General features: G+C 47.4%; 1 long non-coding RNA gene across 1 annotated transcript; it reads left to right on the forward strand.

The window, feature by feature from the left end:
• The first annotated feature begins 299 nt into the window (after nucleotides 1-299).
• LOC127479950 (uncharacterized) lies at nucleotides 300-26,107 on the forward strand. Its single transcript, XR_007907731.1, has 3 exons — nucleotides 300-480; nucleotides 13,438-13,575; nucleotides 26,058-26,107. It is a non-coding gene; the product is annotated as an uncharacterized LOC127479950 (long non-coding RNA).
• Nucleotides 26,108-26,828: the final 721 nt, after the last annotated feature.

The following is a 26,828-nucleotide window of genomic DNA, read 5'->3' on the forward strand; positions in this document are numbered from 1 at the left end:
GATGTCACAGAGGAGGATGTGAAGTCATAGGGGAGCTGTGATGTCATAGGAGAGCTGTGATGTCACAGAGGAGGATGTGATGTCACAGAGGAGGATGTGATGTCACAGAGGAGGATGTGATGTCACAGGAGAGCTGTGATGTCACAGAGGCGGATGTGATGTCACAGGTTGCTGTGATGTCACAGGGCGGGATGTGATGTCACAGAGGAGGATGCAAGCTCACAGAGGAGAATGTGATGTCATAGGGGAGCTGTGATGTCACAGAGGAGGATGTGAATTCACAGAGGGGGATGTGATGTCGCAGTAAGCATGTGATGTCACCGATGAGGATGTGATGTCATAGGGGAGCTGTGATGTCACAGAGGAGGATGTGATGTCACAGGAAACATGCAATGTCCCAGAGGAGAATGTGATGTCCCAGAGGAAGATTAAATGTCAGAGAGGAGGCTATGATGTCACAGGGGAACTGTGATTACATAGGTGAGCTGTGATGTCACGAAGGAGGATGTGATTTCATTGGAGAGTTGCGGGGTCGCAGTGGGAATGTGATGTCACCGCGGAGGATGTGATGCCACGGGAGAACTGTTATGTCACAGAGGAGGATGTGATGTCACAGAGGTAGATGTGATGTCACAGGGGGGAGAATGTGATGTCACAGGAGATCTGTGATGTCACAGAAGATGATTTGATGTCATAAGAGACATGCGAAGTCACAGAGGGGATATGATGTCAGAGAGGAGGATGTGATGTCAAAGGGAACTGTGAAGTCACAGAGGAGGATGTGATGTCACAGAGGAGGGTGTGATGTCGCAGGAAGCATGTGATGTCACAGAGGAGGATGCGATGTCATTGGAGATCTGTGATGTCATAGAAGAGCTCTGACGTCACAGGGAGGATGTGAATGTCACAGAGGAGGATGTGATGTCATAGGGGAGCTGTGATGTCATAGAAGAGCGGTGACGTCACAGAGGAGGTTGTGATGTCACAGAGGAGGAGGTGATGTCACAGAGGTGGATGTGATGTCACAGAGGGACTGTGATGTCACAGGGGAGAATATGATGTCACAGATCATCCTCTGATGTCTCAGAGGATGATTGGATGTCATAAGAGACATGCGATGTCACAGAGGGGATATGATGTCACACAGGAGGATTTGATGTCAAAGGGAACTGTGAAGTCACAGAGGAGGATGTGATGTCATAGAGGAGGATGTGACGTCGCAGAGGATGATTTGATGTCATAAGAGACATGCGATGTCACAGAGGGGAAATGATGTCACAGAGGAGGATATGATGTCAAAGGGAACTGTGAAGTCACAGTTGAGGATGTGATGTCGCAGAGGAGGATGTGATGTCGCAGTAAGCATGTGATGTCACAGAGGAGGATGTGATGTCACTGAGGAGGATATGATGTCACAGGAGAGCTGTGATGTCACAGAGGCGGATGTAATGTCAGGTTGCTGTGATGTCACAGGGCGGGATGTGATGTCACTGAGGAGGATGCAAGCTCACAGAGGAGAATGTGATGTCATAGGAGACCTGTGATGTCACAGAGGAGGATGTGAATTCACAGAGGAGGATGTAATGTCGCAGTAAACATGTGATGTCACAGAGGCGGATGTGATGTCATAGGGGAGCTGTGATGTCACAGAGGAGGATGTGATGACACATAGGAGGATGTGATGTCACAGGAGAGCTGTGATGTCACAGAGGAGGATGTGATGTCACAGAGGGTCTGTTATGTCACAGGGGAGAATTTGACATCACAGGAGATCTGTGATGACAGAGGATGATTTGATGTCAAAAGAGACTTGCGATGTCACAGAGGGGATATGATGTCATAGGGTAGGATGTGATGTCAAAGGGAACTGTGAAGTCAGAGGGGGATGTGATGTCACAGAGGAGGATGTGATGTCCTAGGGTTCAAGTGATGTCACAGACGAGGATGTGATGCCACAGAGGAGGATGTGATGTCACAGAGGTGGATGTGATGTCACAGGAAAGCTGTGATGTCACAGAGGAGGATGTGATGTCACAGAGGGGTTGTGATGTAATAGGGGAGCTGTGATGTCATAGGAGACCTGTGATGTCACAGAGGAGGATGTGATGTCACAGAGGAGGATGTGATGTCACAGAGGAGGATGTGATGTCATAGGGGAGCTGTGATGTCATAGAAGAGCGGTGATGTCACAGAGGAGGATGTGATGTCGCAGAGGAGGATGTGATGTCACAGGAGAGTTGTTATGTCGCAGAGGAGGATGTGATGTCACAGAGGTGGATGTGATGTCACAGAGGGACTGTGATGTCACAGGGGAGAATGTGATGTCACAGGAGATCTGTGATGTCTCAGAGGATGATTTGATGTCATAAGAGGCATGCCATGTCACAGAGGGGATATGATGTCACAGAGGAGGATTTGATGTCAAAGGGAACTGTGAAGTCACAGAGGCGGATGTGATGTCGCAGAGGAGGATGTGATGTCACAGAGGGGCTGTTATGTCACAGAGGAGAATGTGATGTCACAGGAGATCTGTGATGTCACAGAGGAGGATGTGATGTCACAGGGAGGATGTGATGTCACAGAGGAGGATATGATGTCACAGAGGAGGATGTGATATCACAGGGATGATGTGATGTCGCAGAGGAGTATGTGAAGTCACAGGAAGCATGTGATGTCACAGGGAGGATGTGATGTCACAGGAGAACTGTGATGTCATAGGAGAGCGGTGATGTCACAGAGGGGATGTGATGTCACAGAGGTGGATGTGGATGCGATGTCACAGAGGTGGATGTGATGTCATAGAAGACGTGCGATGTCACAGAGGGGATGTGATTTCACAGGAGAGGATGCGATGTCACAGGGAGGTTATGGTGTAATAGGAGACATGTGATGACACAGAGGAAGATGTGACGTCACTGGGAGTTTTGATGTCACAGGGGCGGATGTGACGCTACAGAGGAGGATGTGATGTCACATGGGAGCTGTGAAGTAACAGAGGAGGATGTGATGCCACCGATGAGGATATGATGTCACAGGTCGCTGTGAAGTCACAGGGCGGGATGTGATGTCACAGAGGAGGATGCAAGCTCACAGAGGAGAATCTGATGTCATGTGATCTGATGTCATCTGATGTCATCTGATGTCATCTGATGTCCCTGTGATGTCATCACAGGGAGGATGTGATGTCACAGAGGTAGATGTGATGTCACAGGGGAGAATGTGATGTCACAGGAGATCTGTGATGTCACAGAGGATGATCTGATGTCATAAGAGACATGCGAAGTCACAGAGGGGATATGATGTCAGAGAGGAGGATGTGATATCAAAGGGAACTGTGAAGTCACAGAAGAGGATGTGATGTCACATGGAGCTGTCTTGTCCCAGAGGGGCATGTGATGTCACAGGGAGGATGTGATGTCACAGAGGAGGATTTGATGTCACCGGGAGGATGTGAAGTCACAGAGGAGGATAGGATGTCACAGAGGAGGATGTGATGCCATAGAGGAGTATGTGAAGTCACAGGAAGCATGTGATGTCACAGGAAGGATGTGATGTCACAGGAGAACTGTGATGTCATAGGAGAGCTGTTATGTCAGAGAGGAGGATGTGATGTCACAGAGGAGGATGTGATGTCACAGAGGACCTGTTATGTCACAGGGGAGAATGTGATGTCACAGGAGATCTGTGATATCACTGAGGAGGATGCAAGCTCACAGAGGAGAATATGATGTCATAGGAGACCTGTGATGTCGCAGAGGAGGACGTGAAATCACAGAGGAGGATGTGATGTCGCAGTAAGCATGTGCTGTCACCGGGCGGGATGTGATGTCACAGAGGAGGATGTGATGTCATAGGGGAGCTGTGATGTCATAGGAGAACTGTGATGTCACTGTGGAGGATGTGATGTCACAGAGGGGGATGTGATATCACTGGAGACCTGTTATGTCACAGAGGAGGATGTGATGTCACAGAGGTGGATGTGATGTCACGGAGGGACTGTGATGACACAGGGGAGAATGTGATGTCACAGGAGATCTGTGATGTCACAGAGGATGATTTGATGTCATAAGAGACATGCGATGTCACAGAGGGGATATGATGTCATGGAGTAGGATGTGATGTCAAAGGGAACTGTGAAGCCACAGAGGGGGATGTGATGTCACAGAGGAGGATGTGATGTCACAGAGGAGCTGTTATGTCACAAGGGAGAATGTGATGTCACAGGAGATCTGTGATGTCACAGGAGATCTGTGATGTCACAGGGAGGATGTGATGTCACAGAGGAGGATATGATGTCACAGAGGAGGATGTGATATCACAGGGATGATGTGATGTCGCAGAGGAGTATGTGAAGTCAGAGGAAGCATGTGATGTCACCGGGAGGATGTGATGTCACAGGAGAACTGTGATGTCATAGGAGAGCGGTGATGTCACAGAGGGGATGTGATGTCACAGAGGTGGATGTGGATGCGATGTCACAGAGGTGGATGTGATGTCATAGAAGACGTGCGATGTCACAGGGAGGATATGATTACACAGCGGAGGATGCGATGTCACAGGGAGGATATGGTGTAATAGGAGACATGTGATGACACAGAGGAGGATGTGACGTCACTGGGAGTTTTGATGTCACAGGGGAGGATGTGATGTTACAGAGGAGGATGTGATGTCACATGGGAGCTGTGATGTAACAGAGGAGGATGTGATGCCACAGATGAGGATATGATGTGCCAGGTTGCTGTGAAGTCACAGGGCGGGATGTGATGTCACAGAGGAGGATGCAAGCTCACAGAGGAGAATCTGATGTCATCGGAGACCTGTGAATGTCACAGAGGAGGATGTGATATCACAGAGGAGGATGTGATGTCGCAGTAAGCATGTGATATCACCGGGCGGGATGTGATGTCACAGAGGAGGATGTGAAGTCATAGGGGAGCTGTGATGTCATAGGAGAGCTGTGATGTCACAGAGGAGGATGTGATGTCACAGAGGAGGATGTGATGTCATAGGGGAGCTGTGATGTCACAGAGGAGGATGTGATGTCACAGGAAACATGCAATGTCCCAGAGGAGAATGTGATGTCCCAGAGGAAGATTAAATGTCAGAGAGGAGGCTATGATGTCACAGGGGAACTGTGATTACATAGGTGATCTGTGACGTCACGAAGGAGGATGTGATTTCAGTGGAGAGTTGCGGGGTCGCAGGGGGAATGTGATGTCACCGCGGAGGATGTGATGCCACGGGAGAGCTGTTATGTCACAGAGGAGGATGTGATGTCACAGAGGTAGATGTGATGTCACAGGGGAGAATGTGATGTCACAGGAGATCTGTGATGTCACAGAGGATGATTTGATGTCATAAGAGGCATGCGAAGTCACAGAGGGGATATGATGTCAGAGAGGAGGATGTGATGTCAAAGGGAACTGTGAAATCACAGAGGAGGATGTGATGTCACAGAGGAGGGTGTGATGTCGCAGGAAGCATGTGATGTCACAGAGGAGGATGCGATGTCATAGGAGATCTGTGATGTCATAGAAGAGCTCTGACGTCACAGGGAGGATGTGAATGTCACAGAGGAGGATGTGATGTCATAGTGGAGCTGTGATGTCATAGAAGAGCGGTGACGTCACAGAGGAGGATGTGATGTCACAGAGGAGGAGGTGATGTCACAGAGGTGGATGTGATGTCACAGAGGGACTGTGATGTCACAGGGGAGAATGTGATGTCACAGATCATCCTCTGATGTCTCAGAGGATGATTGGATGTCCTAAGAGACATGCGATGTCACAGAGGGGATATGATGTCACACAGGAGGATTTGATGTCAAAGAGAATTGTGAAGTCACAGAGGAGGATGTGATGTCATAGGAGAGACGCGATGTTGCATGGAGGATTTGATGTCACAGAGGAGGATGTGACGTCGCAGAGGATGATTTGATGTCATAAGAGACATGCGATGTCACAGAGGGGAAATGATGTCACAGAGGAGGATATGATGTCAAAGGGAACTGTGAAGTCACAGTTGAGGATGTGATGTCGCAGAGGAGGATGTGATGTCGCAGTAAGCATGTGATGTCACAGAGGAGGATGTGATGTCACAGAGGAGGATATGATGTCACTGGAGAGCTGTGATGTCACCGAGGCGGATGTAATGTCACAGGTTGCTGTGATGTCACAGGGCGGGATGTGATGTCACAGAGGAGGATGCAAGCTCACAGAGGAGAATGTGATGTCATAGGAGACCTGTGATGTCACAGAGGAGGATGTGAATTCACAGAGGAGGATGTAATGTCGCAGTAAGCATGTGATGTCACAGAGGCGGATGTGATGTCATAGGGGAGCTGTGATGTCACAGAGGAGGATGTGATGACACATAGGAGGATGCGATGTCACAGAGGTGCTGTAATGTCACAGGGGAGAATGTGATGTCACAGGAGATCTGTGATGTCACAGAGGAGGATGTGATGTCACAGGAAACATGCAATGTCCCAGAGGAGAATGTGATGTCCCAGAGGAAGATTAAATGTCAGAGAGGAGGCTATGATGTCACAGGGGAACTGTGATTACATAGGTGAGATGTGATGTCACGAAGGATGATGTGATGTCATTGGAGAGATGCGGGGTCACAGGAGGAATGTGATGTCATCGCGGAGGATGTGATACCTCGGGAGAGCTGTTATGTCACAGAGGAGGATGTGATGTCACAGAGGTAGATGTGATGTCACAGGGGAGGATGTGATGTCACAGGGAACTGTGATGTCACAGTGGAGGGTGTGATGTTATAGGATATCTGTGATGTCATAGAAGAGCTCTGACGTCACAGGGAGGATGTGATGTCACAGAGGAGGATGTGATGTCATAGGGGAACTGTGATGTCATAGAAGAGCTGTGATATCGCAGAGGAGGATGTGATGTCACAGGGAACTCTGATGTCAGAGAGGAGGATGTAGTGTCATAGAGGAGGATGTGATGTCATAGGAGACATGCGATGTCACTGAGGGGAATGTGATGTCACAGAGGAGGACGTGATGTCAGAGAGGAGAATGTGATGTCGTAGGAAGCATGTGATATCAGGAACGTTGTGATGTCATAGGCGAGCTCCGATGTCACAGAGGAGGATGTCATGCCATGTGGAGTATGTGATGTCACAGAGGAGGATGTGATGTCACAGGATATCTGTGATGTCAGAGAGGAGGATGTGCTGTCACAGGAAACATGCAATATCCCAGGGGAGAATGTGATGTCCCAGAAAGAAGATTAAATGTCAGAGAGGAGGCTATGATGTCACAGGGGAGCTGTGATTTCATAGGTAAACTGTGATGTCACGAAGGAGGAGGTTATGTTATTGCAGGGATCGTGGGTCGCAGGGGGAATGTGATGTCACCGCGGAGGATGTGATGCCACGGGAGAGCTGTTATGTCACAGAAGAGGATGTGATGTCACAGAGTTAGATGTGATGTCACAGGGGAGAATGTGATGTCACAGGAGATCTGAGATGTCACAGAGGATGATTTGATGTCATAAGAGACATGCGATGTCACAGAGGGCATATGATGTCACAGAGAAGGATGTGATGTCAAAGGGAACTGTGAAGTCACAGTTGAGGGTGTGATGTCGCAGAGGAGGATGTGATGTCGCAGTAAGCATGTGATGTCACTGAGGAGGATGTGATGTCGCAGAGGAGGGTGTGATGTTATAGGAGATCTGTGATGTCATAGAACAGCTCTGACGTCACAGGGAGGGTGTGATGTCACAGAGGAGGATGTGATGTCATTGTGGAGCTGTGATGTCACAGAGGAGGATGTGATGTCACAGAGGAGGATGTGATGTCACAGGAGATCTGTGATGACAGAGGATGATTTGATGTCATAAGAGACTTGCGATGTCACAGAGGGTATATGATATCATGGGGTAGGATGTGATGTCAAAGGGAACTGTGAAGTCACAGAGGTGAATGTGATGTCACAGAGGAGTATGTGATGTCACAGAGGAGGATGTGATGTCCTAGGGTCCAAGTTATGACACAGGGGAGGATGTGATGTCACAGGAAGCATGTGATGTCACAAGAAGGATTTCATGTCACTGTGGAGCTGCGATGACACAGAGAAGGATGTGATGTCACAGAGGAGGAATTGATTTCCTAGGAGACATCCGATGTCACAGAGGAGGATGTGATGTCACGTGGAGCTGTGATGTCACAGAGGGGGATGTGATGTAGCAGAGTGCAATGTGATATCACAGAGGAGGATGTGATGTCACAGGAGATCTGTGATGTCACAGAGGAGGATGTGCTGTCACAGGAAACATGCGATGTCCCAGAGGGGAATGTGATGTCCCAGAGGAAGATTAAATGTCAGAGAGGAGGCTATGATGTCACAGGGGAGCTGTGATTTCATAGGCAAGCAGTGATGTCACGAAGGAGGATGTGATGTCATAGGAGAGAGGCGATGTCACAGAGGCGGATGTGATTGCACAGGAAGCATGTGATGTCACAGGAAGGATGAGATGTCACAGGAGAGCTGTGCTGTCACAGAGGAGGATGTGATGTCAATGGGAATTGTGAATCACCGAGGAGGATGTGATGTCACAGAGGAGGATGTGATGTTATAGGAGATCTGTGATGTCATAGAAGGACTCTGACGTCACAGGGAGGATGTGATGTCACAGAGGAGGATGTAATGTCATAGGGGAACTGTGATGCCATAGAATAGCTGTGATATCACAGAGGAGAATGTGATGTCACAGAGTAGGATGTGATGTCACAGGGCGGGCTGTTATGTCACAGAGGAGGATGTGATGTCACAGCGGTGGATGTGATGTCACAGGAGATCTGTGATGTCACAAAGGATGATTTGATGTCATAAGAGACTTGCGATGTCACAGAGGGGATATGATGTCATAGGGTACGATGTGATGTCAAAGGGAACTGTGAAGTCAGAGGGGGATGTGATGTCACAGAGGAGGATGTGATGTCACAGAGGAGGATGTGATGTCCTAGGGTTCAAGTGATGTCACAGAGGAGGATGTGATGTCACAGATGAGGATGTGATGTCACAGAGGAGGATGTGATGTCACAGGAGAGCTGTGATGTCACAGTGGAGAATGTGATGTCATAAGAGACATACGAAGTCACAGAGGAGGATGTGATGTCACAGAGGAGGATGTGATGTCAAAGGGAATTGTGAAGTCACAGAGGAGGATGTGATGTGTAAGAGGATGATTTGATGTCATAAGAGACATGCGATGTCACAGAGGGGAAATGATGTCACAGAGGAGGGTATGATGTCAAAGGGAACTGTGAAGTCACAGTTGAGGATGTGATGTCGCAGAGGAGGATGTGATGTCGCAGTAAGCATGTGATGTCACAGAGGAGGATGTGATGTCACAGAGGAGGATGTGATGTCACAGGAGAACTGTTATGTCACAGTGGAGGATGTGATGTCACAGAGGAGGATGTGATGTCACAGGAGAGCTGTGATGTCACAGGGCGGGATGTGATTTCACAGGTTGCTGTGATGTCACAGGGCGGGATGTGATGTCACAGAGGAGGATGCAAGCTCACAGAGGAGAATGTGATGTCATAGGAGACCTGTGATGTCACAGAGGAGGATGTGAATTCACAGAGGAGGATGTGATGTCGCAGTAAACATGTGATGTCACCGATGAGGATGTGATGTCATAGGGGAGCTGATGTCATAGGGGAACTGTGATGTCACAGAGGAGGATGTGATGACATATAGGAGGATGCGATGTCAAAGAGGTGCTGTAATGTCACAGGGGAGAATGTGATGTCACAGGAGATCTGTGATGTCACAGAGGAGGATGTGATGTCACAGAGGAGGATGTGATGTCACAGGAGAGCTGTGATGTCACAGGGCGGGATGTGATGTCACAGGTTGCTGTGATGTCACAGGGCGGGATGTGATGTCACAGAGGAGGATGCAAGCTCACAGAGGAGAATGTGATGTCATAGGAGACCTGTGATGTCACAGAGGAGGATGTGAATTCACAGAGGAGGATGTGATGTCGCAGTAAACATGTGATGTCACCGATGAGGATGTGATGTCATAGGGGAGCTGATGTCATAGGGGAACTGTGATGTCACAGAGGAGGATGTGATGACATATAGGAGGATGCGATGTCAAAGAGGTGCTGTAATGTCACAGGGGAGAATGTGATGTCACAGGAGATCTGTGATGTCACAGAGGAGGATGTGATGTCACAGGAAACATGCAATGTCCCAGAGGAGAATGTGATGTCCCAGAGGAAGATTAAATGTCAGAGAGGAGGCTATGATGTCACAGGGGAACTGTGATTACATAGGTGAGCTGTGATGTCACGAAGGAGGATGTGATTTCATTGGAGAGATGGGGGGTCGCAGGGGGAATGTGATGTCACCGCGAAGGATGTGATGCCACGGGAGAGCTGTTATGTCACAGAGGAGGATGTGATGTCACAGGAAACATGCAATGTCCCAGAGGAGAATGTGATATCCCACAGGAAGATTAAATGTCAGAGAGGAGGCTATGATGTCTCAGGGGATCTGTGATTACATAGGTGAGCTGTGATGTCACGAAGGAGGATGTGATGTCATAGGAGAGACGCGATGTCTCATGTAGGATGTGATGTCACAGTGGAGGTTGTGATGGCACAGAGGATGATTTGATGTCATAAGAGACATGCGATGTCACAGAGGGGAAATGATGTCACAGAGGAGGATATGATGTCAAAGGGAACTGTGAAGTCACAGTTGAGGATGTGATGTCGCAGAGGAGGATGTGATGTCACAGGAGAACTGTTATGTCACAGTGGGGGATGTGATGTCACAGAGGAGGATGTGATGTCACAGAGGAGGATGTGATGTCACAGGAGAGCTGTGATGTCACAGAGGGAGATGTGATGTCACAGGTTGCTGTGATGTCACAGGGCGGGATGTGATGTCACAGAGGAGGATGCAAGCTCACAGAGGAGAATCTGATGTCATAGGAGACCTGTGATGTCACAGAGGAGGATGTGAATTCACAGAGGAGGATGTGATGTCGCAGTAAGCATGTGATGCCACCGATGAGGATGTGATGTCATTGGGGAGCTGTGATGTCACAGAGGAGGATGTGATTCACAGGAAATGTGCAATGTCCCAGAGGAGAATGTGATGTCCCAGAGGAAGATTAAATGTCAGAGAGGAGGCTATGATGTCACAGGGAACCGTGATTACATAGGTGAGCTGTGATGTCACGAAGGAGGATGTGATTTCATTGGAGAGTTGCGGGGTCGCAGGGGGAATGTGATGTCACCGATGAGGATGTGATGCCACGGGAGAGCTGTGATGTCACAGAGGAGGATGTGATGTCACAGAGGTAGATGTGATGTCACAGGGGAGAATGTGATGTCACAGGAGATCTGTGATGTCACAGAGGATGATTTGATGTCATAAGAGACATGCGAAGTCACAGAGGGGATATGATGTCACAGAGGAGGATGTGATGTCATAGGAGAGCTGTGATATCACAGAGGAGGATGTGATGTCACAGAGGGTCTGTTATGTCACAGGGGAGAATGTGACATCACAGGAGATCTGTGATGACAGAGGATGATTTGATGTCAAAAGAGACTTGCGATGTCACAGAGGGGATATGATGTCATAGGGTAGGATGTGATGTCAAAGGCAACTGTGAAGTCAGACGGGGATGTGATGTCACAGAGGAGGATGTGATGTCACAGAGGAGGATGTGATATCCTAGGGTTCAAGTGATGTCACAGACGAGGATGTGATGCCACAGAGGAGGATGTGATGTCACAGAGGAGGATGTGATGTCACAGGAGAGCTGTGATGTCACAGAGGCGGATGTGATGTCACAGGTTGCTGTGATGTCACAGGGCGGGATGTGATGTCACAGAGGTAGATGTGATGTCACAGGGGAGAATGTGATGTCACAGGAGATCTGTGATGTCACAGAGGATGATTTGATGTCATAAGAGACATGCGATGTCACAGAGGGGAAATGATGTCACAGAGGAGGATATGATGTCAAAGGGAACTGTGAAGTCACAGTTGAGGATGTGATGTCGCAGAGGAGGATGTGATGTCGCAGTAAGCATGTGATGTCACAGAGGAGGATGTGATGTCACAGAGGAGGATGTGATGTCACAGGAGAACTGTTATGTCACAGTGGAGGATGTGATGTCACAGGAAATATGCAATGTCCCAGAGGAGAATGTGATGTCCCAGAGGAAGATTAAATGTCAGAGAGGAGACTATGATGTCACAGGGGAACTGTGATTACATAGGTGAGCTGTGATATCACGAAGGAGGATGAGATATCATTGGAGAGTTGCGGGTTCGCAGGGGGAATGTGATGTCACCGCGGAGGATGTGATGCCACGGGAGAGCTGTTATGTCAGAGAGGAGGATGTGATGTCACAGAGGTAGATGTGATGTCACAGGGGAGAATGTGATGTCACAGGAGATCTGTGATGTCACAGAGGATGATTTGATGTCATAAGAGACATGCGATATCACAGAGGGGATATGATGTCACAGAGGAGGATGTGATGTCACAGGAGAGCTGTGATGTCACAGAGGAGGATGTGATGTCACAGAGGGTCTGTTATGTCACAGGGGAGAATGTGACATCACAGGAGATCTGTGATGACAGAGGATTATTTGATGTCATAAGAGACATGCGATGTCACAGAGGGGAAATGATGTCGCAGAGGAGGATATGATGTCAAAGGGAACTGTGAAGTCACAGTTGAGGATGTGATGTCGCAGAGGAGGATGTGATGTCGCAGTAAGCATGTGATGTCATAGAGGAGGATGTGATGTCACAGAGGAGGATGCAAGCTCACAGAGGAGAATGTGATGTCATAGGAGACCTGTGATGTCACAGAGGAGGATGTGAATTCACAGAGGAGGATGTGATGTCGCAGTAAGCATGTGATGTCACCGATGAGGATGTGATGTCATAGGGGAGCTGTGATGTCACAGAGGAGGATGTGATGACATATAGGAGGATGCGATGTCACAGAGGTGCTGTAATGTCACAGAGGAGAATGTGATTTCACAGGAGATCTGTGATGTCACAGAGGAGGATGTGATGTCACAGGAAACATGCAATGTCCCAGAGGAGAATGTGATATCCCACAGGAAGATTAAATGTCAGAGAGGAGGCTATGATGTCTCAGGGGATCTGTGATTACATAGGTGAGCTGTGATGTCACGAAGGAGGATGTGATGTCATAGGAGAGACGCGATGTCTCATGTAGGATGTGATGTCACAGTGGAGGTTGTGATGCCACGGGAGAGCTGTTATGTCACAGAGGAGGATGTGATGTCACAGGAAACATGCAGTGTCCCAGAGGAGAATGTGATGTCCCAGAGGAAGATTAAATGTCAGAGAGGAGGCTATGATGTCTCAGGGGAACTGTGATTACATAGGTGAGCTGTGATGTCACGAAGGAGGATGTGATTTCATTGGAGAGTTGCGGGGTCGCAGGGGGAATGTGATGTCACCGCGGAGGATGTGATGCCACGGGAGAGCTGTTATGTCACAGAGGAGGATGTGATGTCACAGAGGTAGTTGTGATGTCACCGGGGAGAATGTGATGTCACAGGAGATCTGTGATGTCACAGAGGATGATTTGATGTCATAAGAGGCATGCGAAGTCACAGAGGGGATATGATGTCAGAGAGGAGGATGTGATGTCAAAGGGAACTGTGAAGTCACAGAGGAGGATGTGATGTCGCAGAGGAGGGTGTGATGTTATACGAGATCTCTGATGTCATAGAAGAGCTCTGACGTGACAGGGAGGATGTGATGTCACAGAGGAGGATGTGATGTCACAGGAGATCTGTGATGACAGAGGATGATTTGATGTCATAAGAGACTTGCGATGTCACAGAGGCTATATGATATCATAGGGTAGGATGTGATGTCAAAGGGAACTGTGAAGTCACAGAGGGGGATGTGATGTCACAGAGGAGGATGTGATGTCCTTGGGTACAAGTGATGACACAGGGGAGGATGTGATGTCACAGGAAGCATGTGATGTCACAAGAAGGATTTCATGTCACTGTGGAGCTGCGATGACCCAGAGAAGGATGCAAGCTCACAGAGGAGAATATGATGTCATAGGAGACCTGTGATGTCACAGAGGAGGATGTGAAATCACAGAGGAGGATGTGATGTCACAGGAGAACTGTTATGTCACAGTGGAGGATGTGATGTCACAGAGGAGGATGTGATGTCCCAGAGGAGGATGTGATGTCACAGGAGAGCTGTGATGTCACAGAGGCGGATGTGATGTCACCGGTTGCTGTGATGTCACAGGGCGGGATGTGATGTCACAGAGGTAGATGTGATGTCACAGGGGAGAATGTGATGTCACAGGAGATCTGTGATGTCACAGAGGATGATTTGATGTCATAAGAGGCATGCGAAGTCACAGAGGGGATATGATGTCACAGAGGAGGATGTGATGTCAAAGGGAACTGTGAAGTCACAGAGGGGCTGTTATGTCACAGAGGAAGATGTGATGTCACAGAGGAGGATGCGATGACACAGGAGATCTGTGATGACAGAGGATGATTTGATGTCATAAGAGACATGCCATGTCACAGAGGGGATATGATGTCACAGCGGAGGATTTGATGTCAAAGGGAACTGTGAAGTCACAGAGGAGGATGTGATGTCGCAGAGGAGGATGTGATGTCACAGGGAACTGTGAAGTCACAGAGGAGGGTGTGATATTATAGGAGATTTGTGATGTCATAGAAGCGCTCTGACGTCACTGGGAGGATGTCATGTCACAGAGGAGGATGTGAATTCACAGAGAAGGATGTGATGTCAGAGGGGAGGATGTGATGTCATAGAGGGGCTGTTATGTCACAGAGGAGAATGTGATGTCACAGGAGATCTGTGATTACACAGAGGAGGATGTGACGTCACTGGTTTCTGTGATGTCACAGGGCGGGATGTGATGTCACAGAGGAGGATGCAAGCTCACGGTGGAGAATGTGATGGGATAGGAGACCTGTGATGTCACAGAGGAGGATGTGAAATCACAGAGAAGGATGTGATGTCGCAGTAAGCATGTGATGTCACAGAGGAGGATGTGATGTCACAGGGCGGGATGTGATGTCACAAATGAGGATGCAAGCTCACAGAGGAGAATGTGATGTCATAGGAGACCTGTGATGTCACAGAGGAGGATGTGTTCTCACAGAGGAGGATGTGATGTCACAGAGGAGGATGTGATCTCATAGGGGAGCTGTGATGTCATAGGAGAGCTGTGTTGTTACAAAGGAGGCTGAGATATCACAAAGGAGGATGTGATGTCATAGGAGACATATGATGTCACAGAGGGGGATGTGATATCACAGATGTGGGTCTGCTTTCACAGGAAGCATGTGATGCCACAGGAAGAATGTGTTGTCACAAAGGAGGATGTGATGTCACAGAGGATGATGTGATGTCACAGGAGATCTGTGATGTCAGAGAGGAGGATGTGCTGTCACAGGAAACATGCAATGTTCCAGAGGAGAATGTGATGTCCCAGAAAGAAGATTAAATGTCAGAGAGGAGGCTATGATGTCCCAGGGGAGCTGTGATTTCATAGGTAAACTGTGATGTCACGAAGGAGGAGGTTATGTCATTGGAGAGACGCTGGGTCGCAGGGGAGGATGTGATGTCACAGGGAGCTCTGGAATTAGCAGAAGGCATACGAATTAATATTTGGACAGACTCTAAGTATGCCTTCTCCGTCGTGCATGCTCATGGAGCAATTTGGAAAGAAAGAGGACTGCTAACTGCTCAAGGGAAAACAGTCAAACATGCAGAAGAAATTCTACGATTGTTAGAAGCAGTCCAGCTCCCAACACAAGTGGCCATAATGCATTGCAAGGGACACCTGAAAGGTAACACTGTTCCAGAAATAGGAAATAGGAGAGCTGATGCAGAAGCTAAATTAGCTGCTGCAAGAACTGAAGAAGTGGTTATAACAGCTCTAGTACCAGGGGAACTAGATACTGACTTCCAACCAAATTATCAAGACTCAGATCATAGGTGGATTCAAAAGAACAAAGGTAAATTGTTAGATAATGGATGGGGTCAATTAGAAACAGGACAGCTAATAATACCAGAGAAATTAATGTGGCAATTTGTAAAAACAGAACACGAGAAGGCACATTGGAGTTTAGATCCACTTTATCAGTATTTACAAACTAGAATAGCAGGACCAAAATTATTCACTACCATAAAACAAGTTACATCCCAGTGTGAACGATGCCTGAAGAATAACCCAAATACAGGAACCAAGATACACCAAGGGGCAATAGATCGAGGTAAATTCCCAGGTGAAGCATGGCAAATTGATTTCTCTGAACTCCCAAGAAAAGGGGGGTATCGATATCTATTGGTACTAACTGATACATTTTCTGGGTGGCCTGAAGCGTTCCCCTGTAGAACAAACAAAGAGAGAGAAGTAACTAAAGTCTTACTAAATGAAATTATACCACGGTTTGGAGTACCGAGAAGTATATCTTCAGACAGGGGTTCACATTTTTGTGCAAAGGTTGTGAGAGCAATAAGCAAAGCACTGCAAATTAAATGGCAATTGCATACGCCCTACAGGCCACAAGCCAGTGGGCAAGTGGAAAAGATGAACCATCTTATTAAACAACAAATTGCTAAAATATGCCAAGAAACTAACTTACAATGGTATCAGGCTCTGCCTATTGCTCTGATTAGATTGAGAGTCAAACCTCGATCGAAAGAAAGGTTGAGCCCATTTGAAATTCTGTATGGTAGACCTTATGCTATGCAGATTGTAAATAGCGATGCTGTAGACCAAATAGGCAATCAATATATATATATGATTATGTAATTGCTGTGGGGAAACATTTTGATAAAAATGCCACGATAGTAATAGAACACCAGCCCAAGCAACCTGACTGTAAATTACATCCGTTTAACCCTGGTGATTGGGTGTATGTTAAGAATCTTCTAGGAAAACCCCTACAAGAAAAGTGGGAGGGACCTTTCCAAGTGCTGCTGACCACCTTCACCGCGGTTAGGATCAAAGAACGACCTACATGGATTCACTACTCTCGAGTCAAGAAAGCTCCGGAAGATAAGCGGGAAGACCTGGCATCATGAATCCGGCTCTTTCAACATTGATCATTGGACTTTTGATAAGTATTGTTTTATCCCAAAACCCTACTCCAGAAGGGCCGTGGTCTAGTGCACGCACACTACCACGCTCTGAGGAAAACCCAGACTTTGAGATTTATGTACTACATAACAATCAACCCTATACGATAGATGAATGGGATAGCGGAACCCATTTCATAGCACAAAAAGAAGACCAAATTCAAGTAGGATGCCGAGAAGTCGAGGCTTTAGTGGGAAAAACAGATAAACTAACATTGACAATTGAATTCTGGCAAGAAGCCCCTAGACAGAACTTAATTACTCATAGCCAAGTAGAAGATGGGAAGCCCATCGTCTGGATTGAACAGAAGGGACCAGTCTCATGTCAATGGGATAGTACTGAAGGGGGTAGAGCACAGTGTGAAATTATATTCAAACTAGATCAATCGATGTCGTTTTCATGTAGCAGAGAAGCCAAGATTCTTGAACCCATTGGTGAACAAGGCATTGTAACCGGTAGAGCCTTTAAGCGGGCCATTAGATTAGCAACAGACTCGATTGTGAGCCCGTCTCGTGAAACCACTCCGCCTCTAGAATGCAGGAAGATACATAATTTAACCTTTATAGGACCTCAAGTAATAAGACAATCGAACGAACTAAAGTTGTTATTAGATCCTACATATTCTCTGAAGAAAATACAGATGAACATTCAGACAGACATTACACACTTACAGGGAGATTGCCGACCATTTATACAGCACAGCCTCAAAGGCTGGAATGCCTGGTTAGCAACTAGATCACACCGCAAACGAACACAAAGAGATATAAGCGGATGGGTTGGTACAGGGTTCGGCATATTGAACACTATAGACCAAGAAGTATTAGTGAACAAATTAAGTACCGTCACTTCGAATTTGGGAAAGCTTAAAGTACCTTTAAGCTCGTCTATGCTAACCTTAGCAGAGACACAGTCATTAGTGGTCAAATTGATGACCTTAGTAGCCAACCACACCGCTGAAGATTTTGTTAAACTTGCTGACTATACTGGAGAGATTAGCAAAGAAATTGCACTTGCTATCCAGTGTGTTCAGACACAGCAATGGGTACAATCAGTAGCAGCGGGAATATTAAGAGAAGGAATGTCAGATATACTGCCTCAGGAAATAAGGGAGAGTATATTAAGAGGTAGTTCCACCACACAGTTTGAAAGAGACCACCAGGCTTGGTGGCAACTAGTTAATTTCACTTATGATCCACAAGAGGAACACATTGAAACCTATGTCCTTACTATTAGTGCCGCGGAAGAAAGGGTTATATTTCCTGTTTTAACATTAGGAGCTATGCATCAGAATGTCATTGTCAAACCTGTGGACCATAACGTTTGGGCAAATTATGATAGTACTAAGAACAAGTGGCAATCAATTAGTACAGAAACATGTATTCCTAAAGGGCAATTAGGTTATATCTGCGAAAATGCCATTGTAGAAGCTGAGGATCTATGCTTAGATGCCGAAGACAGTGTATGCACTTTTGAAATGCTTCCACACAATAGAGCGCCATCACAAGTATTCTATATAGGGAATGGATGCGCTTGCATTAGAACCGCCTGTAATGATGTTACTATAGATAATTGTCATGAAGTGACTAACGATACTAACTTTTGCATATGCAACTTCACAAAAGTCATGGGTTGTGACTTTAACTACACTGCTCCCATAACTACACAGCAGTTAATCGAAGCTGAGTATACTTTATATCATGAGATACCCAAGCTACAGATAGGCATGGATGTTAAGCTTCTCAAAGAGATGCTTGTGCATCCTGAAGTAGAAAAGTTAGTTCAGAAGGTGAACCAAACGACCCAACGCATGTTGTGGCAAGTAGAGCATAATTCTAAAGGTATAAAAAATATCCTGACAAAAGTTGCGCAAGTAGGCCAGCATCATTGGTGGGACATTTTCATAGGATACTCCCCAACAGCAACACAAGTCTTTCACTACCTAATACACCCCATATTGATTATAACTATGGCCATGTTCTTGTTAACTCTCATGAATATATGTCTGTGGTATAAGTTAAGATCCATGGTCAAAAGAACCCAAATAATCTGGGCAATGATGAAAACCTATCAGCGCCCCTTAGGATTAGAACTTGACGAAAGAGTTCGTAAGTTTTAGAAAAGGGGGGAATGAAGCCAGGTAACACCTGAGAAGTGAATTTAATAAAGCAATGTAAGGATTAGAGAGAGTTAAGCACAAATGCAGGCTTTCAGCAAAGGCACATAGAGCTCAGTATTAGAAAATAGCGGAGACAATAGATCCACTAGGATACAGGACACCCTGACATAGAAGAACATAAACCTGAACAAAAAATGCTAGCACACACAAAAAAGGACATATAGAAGGAAAACAAAGAGAGATAAGAAGAGGGACAAGCCAAACAATTAAGCACTTTGCCAGATATTGAGAAACCCTGCCAAATGCATAAGGAAACTACCCAAATTAGGGAAGGTTCAAAAGTTTAAGAAGAAGATGATGGTGAGGACAGCGGGTTCATGATGAAGAAAGACCGGAACGACCACCAAAGTTCTCCCCAAATTGAAGACCACGCCTCTAACTCCGCCTCAACTCCACCTATTATGAATATTAAAAGTAGATGTTGCAATGTAATAAATATTCATAATATGTGATGTAATTGCTTAGCAAAAAGTGTATAAAAGCTCAAATTGTAAGTTCTTCGGGGAAGCAGTTTGCCCAGGGAGACCTGGCTGCTTCCCGGCCGTGAAAAATAAATACCTCCTGCTTATAGACTGAAAACTCTGTCTCTGAGCAGTTCCTCTGCGCCTTCTTTGGGGCAAAATTTGGCATCAATTTTGGCGAGCCAGGCAGGAGAGGGGGGTCTTCCTGAGCCAGGACCCAAGGGACCGGGACGCTCTCAGGGCCCCCCGACTGAATTTTTGTCGGCAGAGTCTCCCGGACCCCTTGGATCTGCGCCACGGTGGACAAGAATCTCCTGCTCCAAATTAAGAGGTATTTGATCTTTTATATTTTAGGTAAAAGCGCGTTATTGGTGGGGATAGGACGCTATCGCCCAAAAGGGAGCCGGAGGGACGCCTCGGCATTAGCCCTAAAACTGGGTTAGAGTCCCAGGTATTGAAAGTTGCGGGTTAGAGTCCTGCAAAGATAGCAGGTTAGAGTCCTGCCAAGAAAGGGTTAGAGTCCCTGATCGGGTTAGAGTCCCGACACTGCAGTGTAAAATTGTCTTTTCTTTGTAATGCTGTGTTCACCCTTTATGTTTCTGTGTCCTGTTTGCAAATGTTCTTGCTCTAATTTCCCCTGATCATTTTTTTTTCGTGCAAGATATTGTCTGGTAATGCATTGGAAACTGTGCTCGAATCAGAGAGTTAACCATTTTTAATTCTTCCGAAGCTGATTGAGTGTTTCTAGGAGCTTTAGGACCCAGGGAACTCCTTGTACCAGCAAAGAATTCTTGGAATGCGGTTTCTCTTGCAGACTGTTCTGGTTTTCGTTAACGAGTAAAACGAAACTAAAATAAACTATTTAGGTACTGAGAGACTCTCATTTACGATTTTATTGTTTGCAGCGGTCACAAAGGATGATGTGATGTCACAGAGGAGGATGTGATGTCACAGAGGAGGATGTGATGTCACAGGAGAGCTCTGATGTCATAGGAGAGCTGTGTTGTCACAAAGGAGGCTGAGATGTCACAAAGGAGGATGTGATGTCATAGGAGACATATGATGTCACAGAGGGTGATGTGATATCACAGATGTGGGTCTGCTTTCACAGGAAGCATGTGATGCCACGGGAAGAATGTGTTGTCACAGAGGTGGATGTGATGTCGCAGAGGAGGATGTGATGTCAAAGGGAACTGTGAAGTCACAGAGGAGGATGTGATGTCGCAGAGGAGGGTGTGATGTTATAGGAGATCTGTGATGTCATAGAAGAGCTTGGACGTCACAGGGAGGATGTGATGCCACAGAGGAGGATGTGATGTCACAGGAGAACTGTGATATCATATTAGAGCTGTTATGTCACAGAGGAGGATGCGATGTCACAGAGGAGGATGTGATGTCACAGAGGGGCTGTTATGTCACAGGGGAGAATGTGATGTCACAGGAGATCTGTGATATCACTGAGGAGGATGCAAGCTCACAGAGGAGAATATGATGTCATAGGAGACCTGTGATGTCACAGAGGAGGATGTGAAATCACAGAGGAGGATGTGATGTCGCAGTAAGCATGTGATGTCACTGGGCGGGATGTGATGTCACAGAGGAGGATGTGGTGTCATAGGGGAGCTGTGATGTCATAGGAGAACTGTGATGTCACAGAGGAGGATGTGTTCTCACAGAGGAGGATGTGATGTCACAGGAGAGCTGTTATGTCACAGAGGAGGATGTGATGTCACAGAGGAGAATGTGATGTCACAGGAGATCTGTGATGTCACAGAGGTTGATTTGATGTCATAAGAGACATGCGATGTCACAGAGGGGATACGATGTCATCGAGTAGGATGTGATGTCAAAGGGATCTGTGAAGCCACAGAGGGGGATGTGATGTCACAGAGGAGGATGTGATGTCCTAGGGTTGAAGTGATGTCACAGAGGAGGATGTTGCAGGTGAGCTGTTATGTCCCAGGGGAGGATGTGATGTCACAGAGGAGCTCCTATGTCACAAGGGAGAATGTGATGTCACAGGAGATCTGTGATGTCACAGAGGAGGATGTGATGTCACAGAGGAGGATGTGATATCACAGGGATGATGTGATGTCGCAGAGGAGTATGTGAAGTCACAGGAAGAATGTGATGTCACAGGGAGGATGTGATGTCACTAGAGAACTGTGATGTCATAGGAGAGTGGTGATGTCACAGAGGGGATGTGATGTCACAGAGGTGGATGTGGATGCGATGTCACAGAGGTGGATGTGATGTCATAGAAGACGTGCGATGTCACAGAGGGGATGTGATTACACAGCGGAGGATGCGATGTCACAGGGAGGATATGGTGTAATAGGAGACATGTGATGACAGAGAGGAGGATGTGACGTCACTGGGAGTTTTGATGTCACAGGGGAGGATGTGATGTTACAGAGGAGGATGTGATGTCACATGGGAGCTGTGATGTAACGGGGAAGATGTGATGCCACAGATGAGGATATGATGTCCCAGGTTACTGTGAAGTCACAGGGCGGGATGTGATGTCACAGAGGAGGATACAAGCTCACAGAGGAGAATCTGATGTCATCGGAGACCTGTGAATGTCACAGAGGAGGATGTGATATCACAGAGGAGGATGTGATGTCGCAGTAAGCATGTGATATCACCGGGCGGGATGTGATGTCACAGAGGAGGATGTGATGTCATAGGGGAGCTGTGATGTCATAGGAGAGCTGTGATGTCACAGAGGAGGATGTGATGTCACAGAGGAGGATGTGATGTCACAGAGGAGGATGTGATGTCATAGGGGAGCTGTGATGTCACAGAGGAGGATGTGATGTCACAGGAAACATGCAATGTCCCAGAGGAGAATGTGATGTCCCAGAGGAAGATTAAATGTCAGAGAGGAGGCTATGATGTCGCAGGGGAACTGTGATTACATAGGTGGGCTGTGATGTCACGAAGGAGGATGTGATTTCATTGGAGAGATGCAGGGTCGCAGGGGGAATGTGATGTCACCGCGGAGGATGTGATGCCATGGGAGACGTGTTATGTCACAGAGGAGGATGTGATGTCACAGGAAACATGCAATGTCCCAGAGGAGTATGTGATGTCCCGCAGGAAGATTAAATGTCAGAGAGGAGGCTATGATGTCACAGGGGAACTGTGATTACATAGGTGAGCTGTGATGTCACGAAGGAGGATATGATTTCATTGGAGAGTTGCGGGGTCGCAGGGGGAATGTGATGTCACCGCGGAGGATGTGATGCCACGGGAGAGCTGTTATGTCACAGAGGAGGATGTGATGTCACAGGGGCGGATGTGATGTCACAGGTTGCTGTGATGTCACAGGGTAGGATGTGATGTCACAGAGGAGGGTGCAAGCTCACAGAGGAGAATGTGATGTCACAGGAGACCTGTGAATGTCACAGAGGAGGATGTGAATTCACAGAGGAGGATGTGATGTCGCAGTAAGCATGTGATGTCACAGAGGAGGATGCGATGTCATAGGAGATCTGTGATGTCATAGAAGAGCTCTGACGTCACAGGGACGATGTGATGTCACAGGAGAGCTGTGATGTCACAGAGGAGGATGTGATGTCACAGGAAGCATGTGATGTCACAGGGAGGATGTGATGTCACAGGAGAACTGTGATGTCATAGGAGAGCGGTGATGTCACAGAGGGGATGTGATGTCACAGAGGTGGATGTGGATGCGATGTCACAGAGGTGGATGTGATGTCATAGAAGACGTGCGATGTCACAGAGGGGATGTGATTACACAGCGGAGGATGTGATGTCACAGGGAGGATATGGTGTAATAGGAGACATGTGATGACACAGAGGAGGATGTGACGTCACTGGGAGTTTTGATGTCACAGGGGAGGATGTGATGTTACAGAGGGGGATGTGATGTCACATGGGAGCTGTGAAGTAACGGGGAAGATGTGATGCCACAGATGAGGATATGATGTCCCAGGTTGCTGTGAAGTCACAGGGCGGGATGTGATGTCACAGAGGAGGATGCAAGCTCACAGAGGAGAATCTGATGTCATCGGAGACCTGTGAATGTCACAGAGGAGGATGTGATATCACAGAGGAGGATGTGATGTCGCAGTAAGCATGTGATATCACCGGGCGGGATGTGATGTCACAGAGGAGGATGTGATGTCACAGGAGAACTGTTATGTCACAGTGGAGGATGTGATGTCACAGAGGAGGATGTGACGTCACAAGGAGGATGTGATGTCACAGGAGAGCTGTGATGTCACAGAGGCGGATGTGATGTCACAGGTTGCTGTGATGTCACAGGGCGGGATGTGATGTCACAGAGGAGGATGCAAGCTCACAGAGGAGAATGTGATGTCATAGGAGACCTGTGATGTCACAGAGGAGGATGTGAATTCACAGAGGAGGATGTGATGTCGCAGTAAGCATGTGATGTCACCGATGAGGATGTGATGTCATAGGGGAGCTGTGATGTCACAGAGGAGGATGTGATGTCACAGAGGTAGATGTGATGTCACAGGAGATCTGTGATGTCACAGAGGATGATTTGATGTCATAAGAGACATGCGAAGTCACAGAGGGGATATGATGTCACAGAGGAGGATGCGATGTCATAGGAGATCTGTGATGTCATAGAAGAGCTCTGACGTCACAGGGAGGATGTGATGTCACAGAGGAGGATGTGATGTCATAGGGGAGCTGTGATGTCATAGGAGAGCTGTGATATCACAGAGGAGGATGTGATGGCACAGAGGAGGATGTGATGTCACAGGAGAGCTGTGATGTCACAGAGGAGGATGTGATGTCACAGAGGGTCTGTTATGTCACAGGGGAGAATGTGACATCACAGGAGTTCTGTGATGACAGAGGATGATTTGATGTCAAAAGAGACTTGCGATGTCACAGAGGGGATATGATGTCATTGGGTAGGATGTGATGTCAGAGGGAACTGTGAAGTCAGAGGGGGATGTGATGTCACAGAGGAGGATGTGATGTCACAGAGGAGGATGTGATGTCCTAGGGTTCAAGTGATGTCACAGACGAGGATGTGATGCCACAGAGGAGGATGTGATGTCACAGAGGAGGATGTGATGTCACAGGAGAGCTGTGATGTCACAGAGGAGGATGTGATATCACAGAGGAGGATGTGATCTCGCAGTAAGCATGTGATATCACAGGGCGGGATGTGATGTCACAGAGGAGGATGTGATGTCACAGAGGATGATTTGATGTCATAAGAGACATGCGATGTCACAGAGGGGAAATGATGTCACAGAGGAGGATATGATGTCAAAGGGAACTGTGAAGTCACAGTTGAGGATGTGATGTCGCAGAGGAGGATGTGATGTCACAGAGGAGGATGTGATGTCACAGAGGAGGATGTGATGTCACAGAGAAGGATGTGATGTCGCAGTAAGCATGTGATGTCACAGAGGAGGATGTGATGTCACAGAGGAGGATGTGATGTCACAGAGGAGGATGTGATGTCACAGGTTACTGTGATGTCACAGGGCGGGATGTGATGTCACAGAGGAGGATGCAAGCTCACAGAGGAGAATATGATGTCATAGGAAACCTGTGATGTCACAGAGGAGGATGTGTTCTCACAGGGAGGATGTGATGTCACAGAGGAGAATGTGATGTCATAGGAGAGCTGTGATGTCACAGAGGAGGATGTGAAATCACAGAGGAGGATGTGATGTCGCAGGAAGCATGTGATGTCACAGAGGAAGATGTGATGTCACAGAGGAGGATGTGATGTCACAGAGGAGGATGTGATGTCACAGGTTGCTGTGATGTCACAGGGCGGGATGTGATGTCACAGAGGAGGGTGCCAGCTCACAGAGGAGAATGTGATGTCATAGGAGACCTGTGATGTCACAGAGGAGGATGTGTTCTCACAGAGGAGGCTGTGATGTCACAGAGGAGGATGTGATGTCACAGGAGATCTGTGATGTCAGAGAGGAGGATGTGCTGTCACAGGAAACATGCAATGTCCCAGAGGAGAATGTGATGTCCCAGAAAGAAGATTAAATGTCAGAGAGGAGGCTATGATGTCACAGGGGAGCTGTGATTTCATAGGTAAACTGTGATGTCACGAAGGAGGAGGTTATGTCATTGGAGAGACGCTGGGTCGCAGGGGGAATGTGATGTCACCGCGGAGGATGTGATGCCACGGGAGAACTGTTATGTCACAGAGGAGGATGTGATGTCACAGAGGTAGATGTGATGTCACAGGGGAGAATGTGATGTCACAGGAGATCTGAGATGTCACAGAGGAGGATATGATGTCACAGAGGAGGATGTGATGTCACAGGGAACTGTGATGTCACAGAGGAGGGTGTGATGTTATAGGATATCTGTGATGTCATAGAAGAGCTCTGACGTCACAGGGAGGGTGTGATGTCACAGAGGAGGATGTGATGTCATAGGGGAGCTGTGATGTCATAGAAGAGCTGTGATATCGCAGAGGAGGATGTGATGTCACAGGGAACTCTGATGTCAGAGAGGAGGATGTAGTGTCATAGAGGAGGATGTGATGTCATAGGAGACATGCGATGTCACTGAGGGGAATGTGATGTCACAGAGGAGGACGTGATGTCAGAGAGGAGAATGTGATGTGGTAGGGAGCATGTGATATCAGGAACGGTGTGATGTCATAGGCGAGCTCCGATGTCACAGAGGAGGATGTCATGCCATGTGCAGTATGTGATGGTACGGAGGAGGATGTGATGTCACAGGAGAGACGTGTAATCTCACAGTGGAGGATGTGATGTCATAGAAGACATGCGATGTCACAGAGGCGGATGTGATTTCAGAGGAAGCATGTGATGTCACAGGAAGGATGAGATGTCACAGGAGAACTGTGTTGTCACAGAGGAGGATGTGATGTCACAGAGGAGGATGCAAGCTCACAGAGGTGAATGTGATGTCATAGGAGATCTGTGATGTCACAGAGGAGGATGTGATATCACAGAGGAGGATGTCATG

This window comes from Manacus candei, unplaced genomic scaffold (genome assembly GCF_025592945.1).
Source record: "Manacus candei isolate 608988 ecotype Guabito, Panama unplaced genomic scaffold, ASM2559294v1 h1tg000071l, whole genome shotgun sequence".
In the NCBI taxonomy this organism is placed as follows: domain Eukaryota; kingdom Metazoa; phylum Chordata; class Aves; order Passeriformes; family Pipridae; genus Manacus; species Manacus candei.